Source organism: Camelus dromedarius, chromosome 3 (assembly GCF_036321535.1).
Source record: "Camelus dromedarius isolate mCamDro1 chromosome 3, mCamDro1.pat, whole genome shotgun sequence".
In the NCBI taxonomy this organism is placed as follows: domain Eukaryota; kingdom Metazoa; phylum Chordata; class Mammalia; order Artiodactyla; family Camelidae; genus Camelus; species Camelus dromedarius.
This window is the reverse complement of record NC_087438.1, coordinates 31109337-31132956: the sequence shown is the minus strand read 5'-3', so window position 1 is coordinate 31132956 and position 23620 is coordinate 31109337. Positions and strand designations below refer to the sequence as shown.

The 23620-nt window shown below is 36.8% G+C and overlaps 1 pseudogene; it reads left to right on the top strand.

Moving 5' to 3' along the window:
* The first annotated feature begins 22398 nt into the window (after nt 1-22398).
* LOC105084381 (proteasome assembly chaperone 2-like) lies at nt 22399-23090 on the top strand (annotated as a pseudogene).
* Nucleotides 23091-23620: the final 530 nt, after the last annotated feature.

Sequence of the window (23620 nt, the reverse complement as noted above, 5' to 3'; positions counted from 1 at the left end):
TCTATTCTTAAATAGGAAACAAACCCACAAAAATCGCTCTGGCTTTATATTATTCTTTTAGCCAGTAAGAACAGCTTTACTGAACTAATGAACATTTCCTCCAGAAAAGATTTAATAGGAGATGAATAAAGAGCATCATGCAAGATGCTTTATATGAGTAGAATTGGTTTTATCCTCAAACAATAGCTTAGAAATGGAAGTATTAAATTTGTATCTCTTACTTTTTTTACTGCATAATTTAAAACATTACTCTGCAGGTAAAGTAGAAACAAAATCTTATTTTTAATCCACTACTTTCCAGCATATTGGTATCTAAACCTTTCTGGATATAGCAGTTTTGATTTCCAAAGCAGACCCCATAACTCTGAATTTGTCATGGTTTTGCTGTTTTACTGCTTTCTCTAATGTCCCTTTCTTTTTCCTCGTTTTCCTTCTGCTTCTGACAGTACCTTTCATTTTTCCCCCCATTCTTTGTGAATTTATGGCAGCCTCTCCCACTGTTGTACAGTAATAATAACTAGAAATTTCTTCCTAGTTGAACCAGGTATCGACTTCTCTGCAGCTTTTACCCATTGGTCCTAGTTCTGTCCTTGGAAACCACACCAGGTTAAGCTTTTTTCCTGCTCTTACAAAACAGTCTGTCAGAGACTTTGTGAGTATTGTCATTCAACTCCCCAAGCTTCAATTCCCCTAAGCTCATGTAGACTTTGTGACCTTTTTAATATTAGTACTACTTTTAGATACTCATCATCTTGCTACTCTCCTCTGATACCATAGACTTGCAATAGCCCTCCTAAAATGTGATGCCCAGAACTGAAATTTGATACATCAGACATAACTGGAGGGGCCAAGAATATATCGGGACCACTGGTTTCCAAAATTATTTTGGTAGCTTAATGACATTACTCACTTCATTAATCAACTCGTGGTAAACCCTCTACTAATGAAATCTTGCCGCCTAGGTTCCTACTTGTCTGGTGAGTGAGTTGTGTGTGTGTGTCTCCCATTTACCTCTCCAGTCTTATCCAGAACCATAACCCTTCCAATATCTAGGCTACGGCTGATTAAGCAGAAAAAGGAGTCTGCCCTTTCTACTTCATGTCTTCTTTTAATAACACAGGCCAAGATGTGTATGTTTGAGATATATATATATATATCTATTTATATATATATATTTTATATATAAATATATAAAATAAATATATAAAAATGTATCCAGTAAGTTCTTATTCATGTGGAGTCTGTTCATATGATTATCAATAGCACAGAAAAATGGAAAGTCATATTTGCCAGAATGGGTTTCTTGTAATAATACAGCCAAGGTAGGCCAGCTACACTGGATTTGAAATCACAAATGTTTGAATTATCATCTAGATTTAAAATCTATAAACTAAATTAACCTATGGTTTCACAAATGCTTTTGAACTGTATCACCTAGTCTTGAATGGATATTTAGAAACAGAAAACAACGGAATAGCCATATAATGAAGTGGCTTAGAATGTAATAATAAGAAACAGATGGACTGATTTCAAATCTGTGTCTCCCACTTACTAGCTATGATCCTCTGGGCATCTCACATATTTGGTTTAATATCTACTCCCATTGTTAGTGTAAGGGTTAATTGAGACGAGGTATACAGGCTCTTAGCATAGCACCTGGTCCGTAGGTCACGCGCAGTAAAATACAGCTATTATGATTAATAGCAAACAGTTCTCAAATTAGTGTGTACTTTCTGTGTACATAGAATTGACAGATATTTAAAGAAACATGTTGATGGATTTACAGTGATACAAGAATACCTGGCCTCTTCTGTGATCCACAGTCAGTGCTGTCTGAAAAAGCTGTCAAGAATTAGAGAATTGGCTTCAAGTGATGGAACAGAACTATCCCACACAGAATTAATTGCTAACAGAAGCTTGATCAGCAAGCTAACAAGTTGATCTTCCTCCTCCTGTCTTTAGCATGCCTGTGATAATGTTCAGCTCTGGCTTGGTTGACCAGAAAACTAGTCTGCATAGGCTTTAGAGGGAGACAGTAGTTAAATCACCTTTGTTTCTCTCCTCACTACCTTTTGAAACTAAATTCTGGGTTTTCTTCTTAACTTGGGGGATCTCCAAAAACTGACACTTGCTGGAAGAAAATACAGACCTCCATATAATATACCACACTTTATTCCCTCAGTATTTTAGAAATAGTTATGTTGAAATCAGGGTCTCTGCATTTGTTCCTTTAAGTGAGGACAGTTTGCGGGACTTCAAAAGGCTTTCATCATGACCTCACTTCCATCCCCTGGGTGCATTTAAGTAACCAGTTCGGCAAGAAGTCAGATGACACGTTTCTCAATACTGTGTTATAAACTAAAGATTTTCTGACTTTTCTCCCATGTCCAATATCCACAGTTATCATTCTTTCCACAAAAGTCATCATCTGGACTCAGGTCAGAATATTTTGCCCCAACACAATTTGGCTATGGCACAATGATGATTTTCTCTTCATTGATAATTTAATGACTTGTTCCTTCGGATCTCTATCAAAATGATGATACTAAGATTATGTCATCATTGCTACATAGACGTACTATTATGAATTATATGTATTTCAAGTTATCAGGAAAGCAGATTGAGCCATATTCACTCACAAGCTCTACAACACTACCAACCTTAAATTAAGCAACTTCAGAAAATTTATGGATTCTTTCAGCAGCTTATTTAATAAGCTCTATATTTACAAGTATATTGTCAGATTGCTCATTCAGATATTCAGACTAGTGTCCTTCTTTAGAGATCTACAAGATCTACATAGTTTTCTCTGCTTCTTTTGATCTTACTTTTTAAAAAATTAAGAACTTTGTTTCATTGTATATAAAGCCAGAACTTTTTTTGTATAGCTAATTTGCACCTCAAAAATATGTTCTAATTTAGGGAATCTCAAACCTGGATTCATAATCCCATTCTCTGGTCTGTGAGAACAGTTTTTCCCTTTGAATTTTTCCCTTTAGTGATGTGTGCATTAGCTTGTGAAATAATACTTAGAGTGCATTTATAAGAAATAAGAACCATTTTATTAAGTTATCTGTAATTTAATTTCAATGATATTGATTTTATCTGAAGGACACATTACTCTTAATTTTTCTGATTCATAAGACAACACAAATTACTGTAAACCCCTGCTCGCTGGCCTCTTTCCTCAGAGGATAGTTAAGGTCAACGATGATGCATGTTCCAGGACATTGTCAGGAAGGGGAGTAAAAGGTCCTCGAAAACTGTCCCCTTCACTTGTCTTTCCATATCTTGAAGATGTGGGGGGAGCTCTCAGCTAGTGCAACTGCTGGCTCTGACTCCAGATATCTTCTCCCAGGATCTCAGCAAAATCTGGGCACCGGGACAGGATCTCTGTGGGGGTTGATGGAAGTTCACCACCCAACAATGTACTCATGGATCATAAATGTTCCAGGAAAATATCACAGAGCACCCAGCCATCGACTAAATGGCCCCAGACTCTCAGTCAGTCCTCGCTGACATAAATGAGATAATATGGGTTCTAAAACAAGATGCTTCTGCAATGCAGTGAATAACTAAACAATTTATAGTATGATGTTAACTTAGTTCCTAAACTTGGTCAACAAATACCAGGAGTGACGTGCTGACTTAGAACTGAGAGACAGATCCAGTTTTACTTCATGTTTATTCTATAGAAGATGGCTAAACAAAAGAACCACACACTTAGACATAAGGATATGAAATGGGTATTTATATCACAATTTAATTATAAATGAGATTAACTTCCTCATGGGCAAATGCTTCTATGTTACAAAAATGACACGATTTTCTAAAGAAAAGCATATTTTACCTCCCACTGAGCAGATTCCCTCAGACTTTGCTTATTCACGCGCCATGGACGTCAGTGGAGGAATCTGGCAGAGGGACTCTATTCATGATTTTGGATTAGGAAATTTCCTTGAAATTGCTATTGGAGCTGGGAATGTAATTTTCAGCTAACTTCTTGAGTGTAGATGACCCCCTGGATTTGTCACGCCTAATAGTTTTAATTGGCAGTTCTAGATAATTTCCACAGATTATCATCAGTAACTGTGGATGAAAACTCTGTTACCTAAAGCCATGTATTACTGACACTGACTTTGGCGAGGTAGAATGGACTGGCCAAGAATCTGTTATTTCTTCGTCAAAACTTAAGCAGTGAACTGTGACAATGCCAGCAGCTGCCCACTGACCTTGTCTTTGTTAACGGCCCTCAGTGATCATGTAGACAAATGGAGTTTCAGTCCCTTCCCCATCCCAGTCCCTCTGCCACATACTCACCTTTCACCAGCACTTAATTCTCTATCAAAATATTTTTCCAGGATGCGAAAAGAACCAACTTCCAGGCAAGAGAGAAAAAGAGAATGAGTGATTCTAGTTAATGACTTCCAGATAAGAATTTGCTTATTTTCCTAATGGCCTACTGAGTCTCACTAAGCTATCACGTCTCAGACAGAATAGATAACTTTAATGGGACAGCTGTCTAAGGATCTCAGGACATAGCCACAGCACCTTCATCTACATAAAATATTTTTTAAAATAAATAAACAGATGGGAGCTGCAAACAAGTTGGAATCTAAGAATAACATAACTAAGTCTTTAGGGAAAATATTTTCACAACATGTGAAATCAATAAAAGTAAAACCTGTAAAGACTAAATGAGAACTGTTTTTTTTTTGTTTTTTTTTTTGGTCTACCATGAGAAAAAAATGTTCTGTACTTAAGAGATAGTGTGGAGAAAGAGGTGAATGTAATGAAAACGTATTTTTCACTCTATAATAGATGATTGAGAATTCCAGTCTAGGGTTGCTTCATTCAGACTTCCCTCTGCTGTTTTTCTGCCATAATTATCTGAGATACATCTCCCAGAATAGCCACTAATCTGAAACCCCGGCTAAACAAAATGTAAACGCTAAAAAAAAAAACTAGTAATGATGGTCTTCAGTTCACTACAGAGTTCTGACCACATCAAACATAAATGAGTAGGTGGTTTCCCAAATACTGTCAAATAACAGAAAACAGTCTGTTGCTGAAAATAACATAGAGTGGTGGAAAAAGAGATCCCCAAACTATTTCATCCTCATAACAATAAATGAAATAAAGTAAAATATTAATTAAAAATATAGTAGCAAGCAGAGCTATCATCTAAGGCAAACATTTCAGTATGTTTTATTATAATTAACAGTTGTAAAGAGGAAAAAGCAAAAAATTGGGAGGAATTGTGGTTAGCACTTTCAGAACTACTCTAGCATAGAGGGTATCTTTCCTGCCTCCAGGAAAACATTTACTTTTTGCTCTGTTTTTATCAATCTAGCAATGATACCCAGGGAGAAAAAAAAAAGTCTTACATTAAAGAGATGTTTGGTTTAGTGTTTATAATGTGGTTTTGTTGTTTACAAATAAAAAAAGTAAAGTAAAAAGTATTATTATAGCATTTGTGGCATTTAAACCTATAATTAAGGTGACCGAATATTTTCCATAACCTCTCTTATATTCAGTCCTTTACAAATTTTTTGCAAGTTCATAATTTGAAGCTAAAACTTTCCATGTTCTATGTATCAGTAAATATGTATTGCCTGGAATCACTTAAAAATTATTCAAACAAGTTTGAATATTGGTAATTTGTCTTTTCTTGGATAATTTGAAAGTCAATGATGTTTCTACATAAAGCAAAAGGAATGCTATATTTCATTTTGGATTAGACCTTAAAATCAAATGTAGCATGCAGGGAATCAAAGGGAGCTTATATAAAGTTGGAAAGTAATAGTTTAATTATAATAATGACATTGATAGATTAAAACCAGGATCTAAACATTTCTGTTGCAAATTTTACTTTGGAAATGCATTTTTGATACTTGGACAACTGCCTCTTTTCTCATTTGTTACCTAACCAACTGGTTGTTTGAATGCTGTACAGAAAGCTTGGAATATAATACTTAATTTTATATTTTGAAAAAGACTATTTCTGCAAGCAGTGTAGATTCCAAAGTTTTCCATTATATTATACATTTTTCATTATTTAAGAGAAATAAAAACTATGTAGACTTTTGAGATGAATTACAATCTCGTAAGTATATGTTGTAACAAAAATTCAATCATAGAGTGTAGTATTTTAATTTTTGCTCTTCAACTCTTAGCCAATGAATAGTATGAGACAAGGGATACAGGATGAGAGTGCTGAGGAGGAAGATGAAATCTCAATAATCTTTTCAGTTTTACACATTATGTATACATTTCTTTTATATTTGTTTAAAATCCAGTAACCAGAAAGTGCAATTGGCAAGGCTGTTCCTCTACATTATAAATGGAAGATAACAAGCTAATGTAGATTTTTTTTTTTTTTTTACCTATAACACTCAGAGGTTTGGTAAAGATACTGACATATTTTGCACACTTAAAGTGAAGGCACAGGTCATTCATCCTACATTTTTTGAGAATATTCTGTATCCTACTGGATCAGGCAAAAGTGATGCCAAAAGAATGAGGCACAAATAGAAGTTGTCTCAAGGAACTGAGGAGAACAGAAAGTAATTTTAATACATGGTGATGAAGGTTACCTTGATTGTAAATTTTCAGAGTTTTGGAATTGTTGGGGAAGAAATTATAACACTCTAACAGTAGGCAAGGCCAGTTTAGAGGATGGTAAGCTATCTCAAGCTTTTTCATCTACATTAACTCTTCTGCCTTTCAGCCAGTCTCCAAATGCTCTGGAATTCAATGAGATCTCATTTCTCACAGTGGGGATCATGGACTGGCAACATCGGCATTAACCTTGAAGCTTATTCCTATGCAGAATTTGGGGGCTCCAATCCAGACCTACTAAATAAGAATGTGCATTTTTAAGAGATTGCTAGGTAACTTACATGCATATTAAAATTTGAGAAGCATTATCCTAGATTCTGTCTTCTTAATAATTTTCAAACCCAGCTGAAAGCAGAAGTTTGTATTTCTCTTTATGTTTGAACATTGGGAAGACACCATCTCAAAGAGCACCTCCAGCATGCAAGGTATTTAATCAGCTAGAATGGGCCCAAGATAACCCTTGACTCTGGTTCCTCAGGGTGTGCATGTAAATGGAATTGGTCCACAAGCTCCTGTTTGCCATTGTAAAGTGTTAATAAGAGGCCTGTAGATCTGAAGACACATGTAACTGGGTCTGGAAAAGTATTTAGTCTCCTTTTGACAGGGGACTGTGGCATGACTATGAGCCATAGCAACTGATGCTATGGACAGAGGGGAGTAGGTATATCAACAGGGGAGACCAGAAAGAATGGAGAGAGCAGCTCATGAAACAGAGACCCCTCGTATTCCACTCTTACAAGTTTTTTTTTAATGTTCAGGTGTCCACCAAATACAGGTGAAAACGAAGGGTGATGTGGGAATAGGAGAAATAGTGTAGATGGAGAGCCTTAGATTTGCCCAGCTAACCTGAGAGACTAGTTCTAAACTGTAAGAAACTGAATTGCTTTGCAGGACTTAGTTTGTAAGGTTTTTTTCTCCTCTATTAGCAAATCTGGGGCTTAAAGCAAAATTAATTATTTTATGGAAAATAAAATTGCACTTCAATAGATCTGATCGATAATATTAAACATTTAAACCACAATATAAACATGAGATATATTTGCTTAGAATCCTTTAGTAGCTTCTTATGGCCACTAAATTATAAATTGGCGCATACCATTTTATATGGCTTTTACCTCCTCTCCAGCATCATTTCCTAAAATCAGCAATGGAGACTGAAAAAAAAAAGTTAAAGAAATACAGGAAAATTTCTGTGCAAGGTCTAAACCAGTGGATCTGCATTGGTGTGTGCGTGTGTGTGTCTGTGTCTGTCTGTCTGACTGTGAAATATATATGATGTTATTCATTTATGAGTTAATTCTGACCAAAATAATATTGCATTAAAAACCATCCCCAAACTGTATGGGAGTGAAAATAGAAGGCTCAGTGTACACTTTACATCAGAATCATGCCACAATTTGTTAAAAATTCAAATTATTGAAACAAAATTGGATTGAAAGATTGAATCATTTATTCCACTATCTGCACATTGGTGGAAGGTTGTCTGAGCTGGGCTTGTTTGAATGGTTCTACTGGTCAGAACTGGACTCACTCATGCTTCTGAAGCCAGCTAGGTTCAGCTCGGGGTGGTTCTGCCCCACATGTTTGACAGCCTCTTCATGGGACCAGCAGGCTGAGTGTGTCCTCACTGTGCTGGCCCAAGTTCTAAAGCAAAGGGGCAATTATGCTACAGATTTATGGACTTCTCTTTATGTCATATTTGCTAATACCCCACTGACCAAAGATAGTCACATAGAAAAACCCCAAGTCAAGGGGTGAGGACTGCTCCACCAACTATAGGAAAGCAGTGAAAGTTACATGCCAAAGAGTATGGATTTATAATTTAATTATTGTGGATGAAGTAAAGAATGGAAAAGTAATCCATTCCACTATAAATCTCCTTTTAAAAATAGCTGACACCCCGCCATAAAGAAGGTCTTGCAGTTAGTAACAATTAGAGGTGCCACATCTGGCCCAGTGGTGGTGAACTTCTCCACAATATGACTCCATAATCAAGTCCTTTTTAGATTTTCTATCTTTTAGAACAACTTATTTACAATAGCAGAACTGATTGCCAAATTATGTTTTATAATTTACACTCTCACAAATTTGATTGTATCCCTTTCACTTTCTATAGAGAGTCAACCAACTACAACTCCCAGGCCAAATCTGGCCAGCCGTCTGATTTTGTAAATAAAGTTTTATTGGAACACAGCCACTCTCATTTGCTCACTTATTGTCTATGGCTGTTTTCATGCTATAATAGCAGAGTTGAGTAGTTGTGACAGAGATCACATTGCTTGCTGAAATATTTACTGAAAAGATGAAAATATTTATTATCTCACCCTTTACAGAAACCTAAACATCCTGCTTATCATATTTAAGGCACATGCACCAATGAATTCCTCTTAGATGTCACCAAAAATCTATCTGTCTTCAAAAAGAAGAAAGTGTTAATAACTAACTGAACCAGGATCTGAATGCACATCTGGCTGACCCTAAACAACGCCCTTGCCAGTATTTTACACTGTTTCCACAGTATTTGCACTGTTTTGAAGAGTGCTGCATATTCTGATAAGGGAGAGAAAATTGGTAGACCAGTGTCTCAGAATCACGTGAAAAACTTGTTAAACATCCAAACTATTGAAACAAAATCTCTATGCTTAGGGCATGGAAATCTGAATTTTAACAAATGTCATAGGTGATCCTTTTTCACACTAAGAACAAAGAACAAAGGTGTTAGTGAGGGAAGCACTTGTGATTGACGTTGATTTTGAGTTGATGGATTTGAGGAGAGGTGAAAAGCTTGGTGTCACTATGGTCTTCAAGGAGCAGGGTGAAATGGGTCTGGGAAGAAGACTGGGCAACCTCACACCTGACCCAGTTCTTTGCAGTCCTTCAAGGGTGCAGGAGAGGATAACAAGCGTTCCTGATGCTACATGTAAAGGAGCGTGAGGGTTAGCAGGGGCCATGAGCTCCACTGCTGCTCAAGAGGTTGTAGAGGCCAAGTGAATAATGTCCATACTAGACAAATACTGGTGATTTTGTATCTTTGACTTGTCAAAGGGAGTCAGGGCTATCCTTTGAAGAAAAAAACGGAGTCTGGGGGCAAGGTGTGGAAAATATGCCCATGTATCTATCTTCAAACATCACATCAATAGAAAATACGAGGAAAGAAGAGAATAATCAACACCAGAGTGAAGCCAGAGGCATCTCTCCCGCACTGATACCTAGGTCCCCTATTCCTTCACCTGCCCCCCCAACCTAAAATGGGGAGTAAGTACACAGAAAAGGAGGAAGATGAGTTTTCTTTAAGCCAGAACCTGTCACCTTACTCCAAGAGTGGAGGAGGCAAGATTTAACCTGTGGTGCAACAGGGAAGGAGAAAAATCCTTGAACTGAGTTGACATTAAATGTTTCAATGAAAAGGAATATATCCAGTACTGAAACAAACAAACATAAATCTCTGCTAATAACTGGAGATAATTTCTGAGAGACAATTCCCCATGGGCCTCTTGTGTTTCTTTACTTCTTGTAAGCAGGGGCACTAACAAACTGCCTTTGTTCTGAACTATCTTTTCAAGGACAACTGTATAATGAATAGCCTTGGAAGACAGATAGAGTGTCTTCTTCTGAGCAAAAGGCCATTACAATATAATTAATGTCTCTCTCCAGAGCACCAGCAAGCAGGTTTACTGCCCATGATAAAAGATTTGGGTTCCATTAGCTTGGAGTTCTTTTCTTGTAACACGATCTGCTGTATGTGTGGGTGTAAATGACTCTCTGTCAACTTGTGAGAATCAAGCTGTGTGCAACTAGCACAAAAATGGAAACCCTCTGGCCACTACTATTGTTGAGAGTAATAACCTACCTTTTAGCTGTAATCCAGGAGTCTTCTGCCTTCTACCAGCATCAATGAAACTGTGGCAGGCTAATTTGCCTCCTATTTTTCACAGTCTTGATAAGGAATATGTAAGAATGTATATCAGGGAATGTGGAGAAAAGGACACCTTTATGCACTGGTGACAGAAATGTAAATTGGTGCAGACCTCATGGAAAATGGTATAGATATTCCTCAAAAAATTTTAAAAAGAAATATTATTATATACAACTATTATATATGATCCAGCAATTCTACTTCTGGGTATTTATTTGAAGGAAACAAAAATATGAACTCAAAAAAAAAAAAACCACACACAAAAAAACACATGCACCCTCTTGCTCACTGTAGCACTATTCACAATAGCCAAGACAGGAAAACAACTAAGTTCCATTAACAAATGAAAGGATAAAGAAGATGTGGCATATATACACAATGCAGTATTATTCAGTCATAATAAAACAAGGAAATCCTGCTGTTTGTGACAACACGGATGGACCTTGAGGGCATTATGCTAAGTGAAATAAGTTAGGCAGAGAACTACAAATACCATATGATCTCACTTATATGTGAAATTTAAAACAAACCAAGAAACAAACAAAAAAATGAACTCATAGATACAGAGAACAGATTTGTGATTGCCAGAGGCAGGAGTGAGGGCTGGGGGCAATGGGTAAAGGTGATCAAAGTAACTTCCAGTTACAAAATAAGTAAGTCCTGGGGGTGTCATGTACAGTATGGTGACTACAGTGAGTGATACTGTATTGTATATTTAAAACTTGCTAAAAGGGTAAATCTTTTTTGGGGGGTGGAGTGGGGTGGGGGAGGGAAATAGGTTTATTTATTTATTATAGCAGAGGTACTGGGGATTGAACCCCAAACCTCATGCACGTTAAGCACGCACTCTACTACTGAGCTATACCCTCCCCACTAAGAGAGTAAATCTTAAAAATTCTCGTCACAAGAGAAAAAATTGTAACTATGTGTGGTGATGGTTGTTAACAAGACTTACTGTGGTGATCATTTCACAATATATACAAATATCAAATCATGTACGCCTGAAATTAATATAAACATATAAGTCAATTTTATTTCAATTAAAAAGAGGTAATAGTCTATCACAGTTCACCCCCTGGTTCCCAGTGATTTTCATGTTTCTCACTTGTAGAATATACCTCCTTCCCCCTCCTGTAATACTTCTAGAGCCTCATCCTTTTATGGCATTATGTTCAGGCTTGAAGGACAGACTCTCATCACTGGAATCAGGTTCAAGTAATGGATGAGAAGTTTTGGATGCAGCTCTCCCCTGATGAAGACCTGTGAACTAAAGTCATCCATCTCCCATATTGTATGCTGAGGGTGAGATAGGAGCATACAGTGGTGAGACAGGGACAGATGAACCCCAGTAGGATATCTTAATCAAAAATGAGAATGAGGTGATGAGAGGCACATAGTAGTCACTGATCCATAACAATTCTGAAACCCAGCCCTTTTCACTGTTCTAGGAAAAAAGGAAGTGTGTTCCTTAGGACTCAGATCTACTCTCTGGGAGTGCTTTTTTTTGTTTGTTTGTTTTTTTGCAGCTATGTGTTACACCTTCTGGGTTATTGGCTCTGTCTCCTGAGATAGCCTTCATTTTCCCTAAGAATGTTAGGGCCAGTGTTAGCATATGAATAGTTTTCTCAGTCAATATTTCTAACCTATAGAAGGTAGAGACCTCAGAGTTTTGGGGCTTTTTTGTTTTTGTTTTGTTTCTTTGTTTTTTGCTTTGAATGTCTCTTTCAGTCCAAGCTGACATAATTCCTTTAATAGCTTAGTGGATTTCCAGATATCAAATTATAATCCAGTCCATTAGACAAAAGCCACGCTAATAAATCTCTTAGAAACAAGACCCTGCCTAACGTGAGTGCTGTAGAATGATTTCCTTAAGTCTTAAGAGCCTTTTGGTCTAGCAAAAAGTACAAGAGGCATACCCTTAAGATTCTTATAAGTCTTTTGTATAACTGAGAAGTCTATGAAGGACCATCTTAAATATTTCTCAAGCTTCAACAAGGGATCTGATGGCTGTACCATTGACTTCATTATTACCCTGAAAGCTGTGTTTTGCTGTCAGCTCTCTGTACTTGATATTTGCACCGAGGCCTTTCCTAACTTTGAAACCTTTTGCCAACCGGAAATCCTTGGAATGAAAAACATTTTTATTTTCCAACCCAGTAAGTCCTGAAGTGTCAATAATTCCTATAAATCCTGCTCAGAAAGTTGAACATGACCTTCCTTAGGACTTCTCTATTTTCAAATACTTTATTAAAGACAGCTTTAAAAATACAGATAATACTTTCAACAATCTGCCTGAAAACCACATTATCTAGATCACAGACTTATTAGGCACATTTGACATCTTCTAATTTACAGCTAGTGACAGTCTCACCAATGGTTCCACCGTTCTACAACACAGATGCCCTCCAGCTTGCAACAAGGGCTTTTCTCCCTGCACTTCGAGCCCCACCAACAGTATCCTTGCTGACCAGCTCCAAAGCCACCGTCCATGTTTTAGGTTATTCTTATAGCAGTATCCAACTTTAGATACTAAGTTCTATTTTCTGTTTCTATTCCTGTATAAAAAGCAGCCCCCAAACTCAAAATCCTTAACTTAATTCCATCTGCCAAACATCCTTTTCCATATAAGGTAACATTCGCAGGTTCTGGGCCATACGGTTTGGATATCCTGGGGGACGATTAGGTCATCTTACCACACAGATACTAAATTATACATCCTATACCAAAAGTATACCTACTATACTAAATTATCATTTTTTTCTCTTTCTCCTGCTTGATTTAAGGAGATTGTTGAGTTTTGAAAAGTTTAAGGGATGGTGGCAGAGACAGAAAGCAGAAATAAACTGCAGATACTAATGGCTTGTGTCTTCTCAAAATCTATGCCTTACGTGAGTTTAAAGCATATAAAAGAAGCTCTGCGGATTAAGGCAATGTGTTCTGGAGAAATAGATGGATGAGGGTGTCCACAGAGAATGGGAAATCTTCCCTCAAGAATAGAGACCCCCTGAGCTCATGGAGAAGGAGAGAGTCCTCCGTTTTCTGGCCTCCCCAGGGGAGATGCAAAGTCCCAGATGTTAATGGAAAATGGCAGCATTGACAAGTCAGAAAACACCCCCTCTCTCAAGCCTGGCATAGAACCAACAGACCTAAGGTGGCTCCACACACAAGGGAAGAGGTGACTGAACAGTAATGTCAGTGACTCTCTCCTCGAGGCCTTGGCTCTGGAAAAGAACTTGCTGAGGTGGGGGGACACCCAAGAATGATGACAATTGAATTTTTTACCAAGGAGGTAGAAAATGGAGTCTTAGAGTCAGAAATTAAGTCATAGAAAATTTTAAAATAAATGAAAATATGTATTGCATGTCTGAGGACTAAAGTTTATTTCTGCTTCCTCTTCTTTCTTTTTCTCTTGTGTGTATGTGTGTGTTTATGTGGTAATTTTTTACATTGTTTCAACAATATACCAAATTACCATTACTTTCAAGCTATATATAAAAACATGGACTATAATTTTGGTGCATAAACTTTTCTTGGAATAAGAGTATAAACATACCCTTAGAAAAACATTTATTACCCACTTACTGAGTATTTTACTCTTTAATAATCATGTCAATTAAGTTATTTTTGTTTTCATTCTTATAAATAGTGATGTGCTTACTGAATCTCAGAAACAAATATAAACACTTCCTCACTAGGCTTTAAGTATCTTAATTCTGTAATTTTCTGTTAATGATATCCATCACACTACCACATTGACTTTTTCCAAGTAGTTACTCGGGAAAATACGTGTATCTACATGTTGTTATTTTGACTTACTGCTTATTAAGACTTACGATCTCTATACAATTGCTTTTTCCTCTGAGACTAACTGAATTATGAAAAAAATAGCTATCAAATTGACTTCAAGAGGATAGCCAAGAGTCCTTTCCAGTGGGAATAATAATTTCAGTTTTCAGACAATTTCTGCATAAATTGCTCCATTTGATTTTGACGAGAACATTAGATAGCATGGCAGGCATTTCTGTGTACATTTCACTAAATTATTTCTTTCAGAAACTCATGTGGGCTATTGTGGAAACTAGAACCACACAAGAGAAGGATCTAACACATCTAATTATTCGATAAATGGGAGCCATCATTGCTCTTACTTTGTGCCTGTGAGAAGGAAGAGTCAAAGTGATCATGCTCGCCCCAGGTCTTCTGACTCAGAGTCCAAAATTTCACCCTTGGGCCTCACAGAGATTCCCAGTTAATTTCCCCCTTCAAAGAATGGGGATTGATTTAACAACAGAAAAACAACAGGAATAATCCCACAGATTATATTCCACCTGCAGGACCTCAGGCTTTTAGGCTCAACAGTTACTTCTGTACAAAAAGGCTCTGCCAAGTCCCTGATCCTCCCAACCTCCCACACTCCCAGTGTTTATCTTTGGAGGAGAAGAAAGGAATCCCTCAGAAAAGGTCTTAGTCCTTTTCTCTCAAAGGTGGGGAAAAACACCTTTTGAAATGACTCCCGCTGTCAAAGTTCAGGCCTTGATTTGTGAAGCCTGGTCTTGCAAAAGTACTAAATCAAAGTAAAATGGATTTACATTTGTAAACTTTGTTTCCACTTAATGGGATTAGAAAGACCACTCACATTAAACAAACAAAAACATCAGTTCAGCAGCAAGACAGAACAGTAAATTAACTGCACACAAGCTCGAAAACTCGGTGTGAACTTAGGCCTAGAAATTTTATTTTAAGATAATTTGAAGAATCAAGAAACTTCCAGAGCCTATTTATATGTTTTCACATCTACCCTTCTCCTGAGCCACGTACGGAAGGAAAGCCACAAAGAGAATGATATACAACGTGCAATGAAGTTGGTTGGAGGGCAGTTAAAAGACAGGTCTTCTAAACCTAAACTTCTCCAGATGTGAAGATTTAAAGTGTGAGGATTTAAACGCAGACGTAGGCAGCAACACGGCCGTTGAAAATCTTCTCAATATGCAGTGGAGAAATACACAACATTTCTCAGAATATACAGCAGTAGAAAGTTTTCTTATTTAAAAAGAAAATCATCTGAAGGATTCCCAAATAAATTAGCTTTGAATATTTCAAGCAATAGCAGAACCTGATAATAATTATTTTTAATGACCCATTGTCAGCTCACACGTCTAACAAATTTTGCAATCTTTTAATTAAATCTGTTTACATTTTTCATCTGTCCCAAAAGAGGGCTCAGTACTGTCTTCACTTTCTGGCCTAGGTTGACCCACTGACATCAGATTTCTCCATGTGGAAATCAACCAATGGATACAAAATAAAAACTGTAAAGGGTAAGATCAATTGGTTTTGTCTCTGTGGCTTTGCCTATATAACATCTCAACTAAATTTGTAAATTCAAGCAATAGCCTAATTTGAAATGAGAGAGAAAAAGATCATCCCAGGGCTAGAGCAGTCTTACGGCAGGTTGGGGGTCAGGGTAGAGCTGATAAAAACCGGAAAAGAGACTGGTATATGGCTCCAGAGGCTCATCCAAAAAAATCCAACTAAAATAGAACAAGTCTGGCAGATGCTGTAGGGCAAGGCCAGCAAGGAGCCTGGGAAACGGAACTTGAGCACCAAGGCCAGGTAAATGGCCAGGAGAGGCTTGCGGGGCCCAAATCAATAGATCTGAGCAACAGTAAATACCTGTGCATAACGTTTGGACAAGCTTGGGGGTGGGAAACGTGAGCTGATGGAGAGCAAAGTCTCTCTGACCCTCGCAAGAGCTTTTTTCAAGTAGTGGCTATGAAATATTAAGAGGAATTTTAGGTGTGTCTGGTGTTTCAGCAAACATATTAAAGCATATTCCTCCAGATGTGTACTGTCATGCGTATAAATCACCAAAATTAATCCTTAATTCACCGCGGCTGCTGTTAATAAGCCCAGTTTTGAAATTCCTATGTTAAAATTGCTTTCACAACCCACTTGAAAACCACACAGTGAGATCAATGATATTATTCATGGAGAAGGCAGGCAGACCTTCTCCGTCTGCTTCTGCTTGCTCACTCTGTTTCCAAAATCTCAAGCAGACATTCACCATTATTTCAAGTAGAGGTGAAAAGAATGAATTAGGTATTATCTGTTGTGGCAATCAGACTTTTTAAAATAAAAATGTGAAACCGCTGCCTCATTTATATTCTCCGATCACCATCAGTAGACTAATGAGAGTGGTGCAGGGTTCCAGGCATGGAATATTTATTTCATCCTTCAGTGTTAGGGTGTTAGAAAGTTGCAGTAGTTACCAAAGTTTATACAGGACTGTGCCTCACTGATGTGATGTGAGTCACCCCAGTGAATGCTCTGTAGAAAAAAATATACCTTTTTTCCTTTTGGATGTCTCAGATTCTATTGATGGGATTGCCACTGACCCTCGAGACAAAGCAAACTGACAGAATCCTTTCCCAGGACTCCAAACAGAAAGCAGGGGATGCACATAATTCTTAGCCCGATATCTGTTGGCTAAGTGCCAGTGAAGTGTTGCTGATCTGAGATAGGACCTCCTGGACCTCAGCGCTGAATTCTACAGTGCTCTGAATAAATGATGCTTTTAAAACTTACACTATTCTGAGTTCTTTCTCACTCGTATCTTTCCACGTGACATTCTGCTTATAAAGATTAAACCTTCAAGGATATTGTACAACCTCATGAGACAACCTTACCCCAGCACACATACAGTCACACACATTCCTGTCTAATTGTTTTCTTTCCATTTTTTATAGTCTCGAAATAGACGTACAAAGAGAGATGGTCATGGTCATTGGGTTGTGGGGAGGGAAGAGGAATCTCAAAATGTCGTTTCCATATAATAGATAGTTCTCTAATTTCCAAATTGATGAAGAGTGATTTCTGAAGCAGGAAAAATAGCAAAGAGGGAACATTTTAACCTACTTTTGATTGGGCAAGTAAGGTTGGAATACCTATTACAATTTTCAGTGCAACCCTCTCAGCTCTGTAGTTTAGGAACATTCCTTACAGATACTGGTAATGGGTTTATTGTCAGTTCTGCTTTATAGTGTTCTGACTTTCGGGTTTTTCCTCTGCTTTCATGGATATTTTTGGGCAGAGCTGAGACCAGCTGGATTATGGGCTGCAAACAATATGCCATTTCACACTAGAAACCTCTTTTCTCTCTGGGTCTGCTTGCAATTACTCGCATCTTCTGATTTCCTGAAATTTTGGCACCTCAGTTCAATTTCTACATCTGCTGCTTACCCGTTTGGTTTAGTGAACATTTCTTTCCAAACTTCTTGGACTTCGGTTCTGCACACACCTCTGGGATCTGTTCATTCCTCTTGTTTTGGTGAAACCTATTCCCATTTCTCAGTCTGATACATTTCCAGCTTTTGTACTGACACACTCACTAAATGTACTTGCCCCAGAATTACACAGAGAAGTAATGATTATTTTGTAATACCACAGTCCATGTACAATCCTTTTTTTTTTTAAATATTCTCTTTCTTTTTTTTTTTTGTTAGCATGCCTTCTTATTTTTAAATTTTATTTATTTTTTTTGGTGGTGGTGGGGTAATTAGGTTTATTAATTAGGTTTATTATTTATTTATTTTTAGAGGAGGTACTGGGGGTTGAACCCAGGACCTTGTGCATGCTAAGCACATGCTGTACCACTTGAGCTATACCTCCCCCTTGTACAATCCTTGAATCAGGTGAGTCTGACTATCTGGAGTATGAGTATTATGTTATTATCAAGTATTTATTGATGTTTTATTAATAAGTATTATCAAGTATTTATTGATGCATAGTCTACAGTCTTTTGCCATTAAAGACAATTTTCCCATGGTGTACCCTAAATAGGTCATATGTTTATATAGATTAGAGTCTTACTGAAGTCTGGATTGCCAGAGGGTATTTGTGTTGAGAAAACAAATACAAAGTTATACATGAGATAGTTACACAAAGAGCTGAAGTGAGACTATGAAGTGCAAAGTAACCAACAATTACTGGGTTCAGGTGTGGAACTCTAAAGCTTACTGCATCATTGTAAATTTAAGCCAAAGAAACTAAACTGATTCAGGGGATGAATATCTCTCTAGTCATGCTGAATTGTATTAATTCTCAGCTTTCTAAATCTTTTTGGAGTCAGAGATGGAAAGAAATAAAAGTTTTGATATGCCTGGTATCCTGGCCAAAGCAGTGAAACAGTTTACAAGTAAGCGATGGTTAATGATGGGAAATGACTTTGCAATGGGTCTTAAAATATACCAGTTAAATGTTATTCCAAAATGCAACTATCTCACTATGAAAATAAAGCATAGTAAACTAGCTGCTATTGTTGGAAGCTAAAAGAATAGCAGAAATGATTTGGAGAACTAAGAGAATTCTTCAGAAAGCCACCAAAAATCAGATCAGCTCCATGAACAATGATGTCACTGTCTTTGAGATGAATATTCCAGTAATATGTTCTCTGTTTATGTCTTAACTCTTTAAACTTTGATTGTTATATAGTTAAAACATCTGCAATATTTATATGTTTCTATGGAACAGTATAAATTCCTTTATTCATCTGATTTTAAAACCTCTTTTGGATTAAAAAAAAAAGCATGAAATAAATAGCATGTTTTTGAGTTGTCATTTAATTTGTTCTTTAGATACGTATCATTTTTTTCCCTTTGTGAAGGGATTTGACACTTTTATTTCTTTTTTCTTTAAATGTCTCCTTCATGTTCTTTGAAATATGAGGTCAGCATACTTTAAAAGATGACGCCTTGGAATCTAAAGTCCTAAACTGACATGACCTAGTTTTCCTTTATATTTCCAGATACTTGATTTTTAAAATAAGATAAATACATACTAGGGATGTAATGGACAGCACGATGACTATGCTTAATAATGCTGTGTGGCCTATTAACATAATAAATAAATGGTGAAATATTTCTATTGCTTTCTCTAAATCTATTGAAGGAATATTACTTTCTTTTGACCTATTAAAAATAATGAATAACATTACAAATTACCTGATATTGAATCATCCTTTAATTTCTCAGATATCCTTACTTTAAAAAAAATTAGCGATTATTACTTATATTATCCATACTCCCTACTTATAGTTATTTTTCAGAAGTTTTATTATAAGGGTATTTACACTTCCTTAATTTCTTTAGTGCTTGCTTCTAATTCATTAGTTATGATGTCTTCTGGAAAAGTTACTCAGTCTGAAATTCTATCCCACTAATTCATTGTTAGTTAGGCTACTCATCCTCTCTAACGAGCTCTTTAAATAATTTTATTTTTCATTCTCAGTATTTCTACTTAGATATACTTTATATAACTGTTTGCTCCTAGTTTGTGCTATCAGTATTTTATCTCTATGGAAATTTATATTTACTTTAGTTTCTTGATTTATTTTTCCTCAAATAATCTTCATTCTATTACAGCAATTACAGCAATCATCAGGCTTCCCTGTCCTCACCATGGTTCCCGCGGGGGTTGCTGCTCTGGTTAAGTTGTGATTCTCTGTGTTGACCGGTCTGCCTCTGCAACATGGGGCACCATGGCTTACCTTGTCACCCCACTTCTCTTACAGGTCTAAGTAGGTTGTTGATTTTCCAGTTTGTTTAGCTTTTTACTTGTCATTAGAACAGAGTGGCAGTTTCTAAGCTTTTTACATGCAGTATGGGAAACCCCTCGCTCACAGTTTTTTAAACAATTTTATTTAAACTCGCTAAGTGCATCTTTGAAATTATTGTCCTTTTCGCCACTAGTTCCACTTTGTGAGTCACTGTGTACTTATTCCTAATGCACGTAATCTTCACATGATCTAAGCTGTTTAAGGTGCAGCACAGTTTTAACTCACAGCTGACAGTTCACAGGAATTTCCTCACACACTTAAATTTCATTTGCATAAGACAGTTTTTCTCATTCATTCCAATTTGTTCCATAATGAATTTGCATGATCTCTAAACTGTGACCACTATATTTTTATTCCAAATAATTTTTAAGATCCATATGTCTCATAAAATCCCAAACTTATCACTGTAAAATCACTTACTCAAGGATAATCACTAAATCCGCATTCAATTTCCTTACTATCTTCTTTAACCAGTTCTGTCAGGTAAACTTTATTGTAATTATTCAAAACTAGCATTGAGGGCTGTCATATAAGGCTAGTATGTTTTCCTCAAAAGAGACCATTGCCTTTCAAAACATACTGAGAGCATGATACATTATCTGAGAGGCTTTGTAAGAAGTCCGATATAGAAGGATTCACTAATGAGGGAAAACCTCATGAAACAACAACAAAATCACACTTGCTTTATATGCGGGCGTTTACGTCTTTACTGTTCAAATTTACTCCTCATAATTCTGAAATGATTTAGGCATATATGTTATAACTTCTCTCATTAGTGCTGCTTCTGTATGTCTCACAGGTAAGTTTTATTTTCAGTTCTTTAATTCAGTGATTACTCATACATGTTTCATTTTCTAATATTTCACCTTTTAGTGGTGATTTCTTATCCTTAGAATTATGTAACTGTTTTGTGCTCCCCAGAATGAACCAAGCAAACAAAAAGGACTGGCAAACCCTTACCCTTCTAGCAGCTATGTGGAAGAATTTTCCATCCTCCAAGTTCTCCCTGCATGCCAATTGCATTTCACTCCCAACTGCCGGGGCTGGCAGTCCAGGCCAGTGACATGGTGACCCTCCAGTTCGAATAGCAGGGGCATAAGCAAACAATGCCACCAAGGAGTCCAGGGTAGCCCCTTTGCAAAGGAATCAACAGGATTCTGCCACTTGAAGTATTCCAATGCAATTTTTGCCCAGTTTCTGAGAAAAGAGTCTTCTCTGATGAGAGCATCTTGGCTTTTGCCTGATACCAAAGAGAATAAAGTCCTGTGGCTGCTCTCTTTCTCATGGATCTCAAAAGAATCCCAGCCATGGATATGACCTCTAGGTGAGGGCAGCGTGCCTCTCAGCATATATAACTTCCCAGGGAAAGAAGGAAGGACTATGGCACCTAGGAGTGTGGCCAAGATGCCAGCCCCCTGGAATTTCTCCAGTTGGCGGCCGAGCGAGTCTGAATCAAGTGTTTCAGTACCAACCAGTCTCATGCAGCTGAAATGATCACATTGCCCCTGGTACAGTTCTAAACAAATGTTACAAGTATGTTTTGTGAGGTATTAATATGCGATGTTGAACACAGAAACATTATCTGATTAAATGTGTTCGTAAAATGCTTGGTTAAACAAATAAAATTCCTTGTTTGCAAGATTTTTAGGAGGCTTGCATATGTGAATACTCATTATTGCTGTCTGAGGTAGAGTTCAAGGTGTTTCCAATCATTCTGGCCAAAGAACACTTTTCTGTTATGGTTGTTGTTATGGCCGTTTTGTCATTGTTTTAACAGCATTTCCAAGACTTTCTATAAAATATACTTTGAAAAAAGTTTCCTTTAGTTTTGTTCCCCAAATTACTGAATATATCATTATTTTCTTAATTTCTAAGATAATTATTATACAATGTTAATTGTAATACAATTATTGAATTTTAAGAATTAGAAAATAATTTATGTATTTGATCAATGTAATCAAGGCATCAAAAATTGTTTTACAATTTTAATAGTCAAACTATAAAATATGGGGTGGAATATAAAGTTATGCTCCCTCCCACCCTGATATCCATCATACATCTCAGAAGTTCACACACAAACATACACACACACACACACACACACACACACACACAAAATCAGATCTTCTATATAAATCACTAAAAAAATATAATTAGGCACATATTCTAATCAATGTTTTGGTCCCTTGAAAAATAATTTGGCCCACCAGCTCATCCAGCCGCTGGTGATTTCTGCCCCAGGAGGGGGATGTTCTTTCCCTCCTGAGAGGACCTCATGGGGTACATGCTCCTGATGCCAGCAGTTTCTGTTGGAAATGTTGGCCAACTTCAATAGAGTTAATTATTTCCACACTGAATATGTGTAAGATTGGTTACTTCTACACTGATTGTCTTGTGCCGATGGCTAGAAACCCACATGCAACTACGGAAGAAAATTCAGTGGCACTCAGTACAAACGCTGAAGTGTATGCATTGCCTTCAAGGAAACTACTGGCTCTTCAGTTAAGATCCATTTTTATTAAGTATAAATCAAAGCCGTTCTGTGAATTCCTGGGTGAAAAGCAGTGACTGTGCCAAGGTGGTGGTCCTTTCAAGCAGTAACTCATATCACCATGGTGACATTAGCTCTGCAGTACTCCCTTCAGGTGCCTATTTACATCCTGTATGCAAAAAAGTGTTCAAAATAAAATACAGAGCCTTACCTGGGAAGAAATGGAGGGGGAAAAAAGCCATATGTTCCTGAAATAGATGATTCTGAATTTTGTGTCCATATTCCTGGAGGAGGTGTCACAGAAATGCTCTATGATGAAGGCTGTTCTGAAGAAATCCCAATGGCAGTTCTGCTGAAATTTGTTTCAGAAGGAGACAACGTCCCAGATGCATTAGATCTTGTTGAGTATCAGTGAATGCCTTCAGATAATCAAGCCATGTGTACAGTGAGATGACCCCACAGTGTTATGCAGCAATACATAATATAGCCTCTCTGCTGATACAGTGGGCATCTTTACTTTGTTCTGAACTTCATGCAAATGTTTCTAGTGTTTAGCACTGATCACTTATTCATTTAATCAAATTTTAAGTTGTTTTTAAAATCAGGAATGGTGAATTTTACCAAATGGTTTTTTTCTTTGGTCATTGAACTTAATTAATATGGTGAATTACAGTAATAGATTTTTCAACTATCAAATCATCCTTATATTCTTAAAATAAACTCCATTTACTTTCTTTATATTAATATTTAAATACACCACAGGATTATATTTATGGATTTATTTAGGATTTTACATTAACATTCGTAAGTGATAACATCTATATATGTTTTCACTGTGAAAAATTTTGGCAGTTTATGCTCAGAAAATTTTTAAAGTATTGGAATTTTCTATCCTTTAATGCTTTAATTGACTTCTCCTGTGTTTAATTGACTTCTCCATCCAGGGATGCTGTGTTTTTAGAATTAAATATTTGGAAAC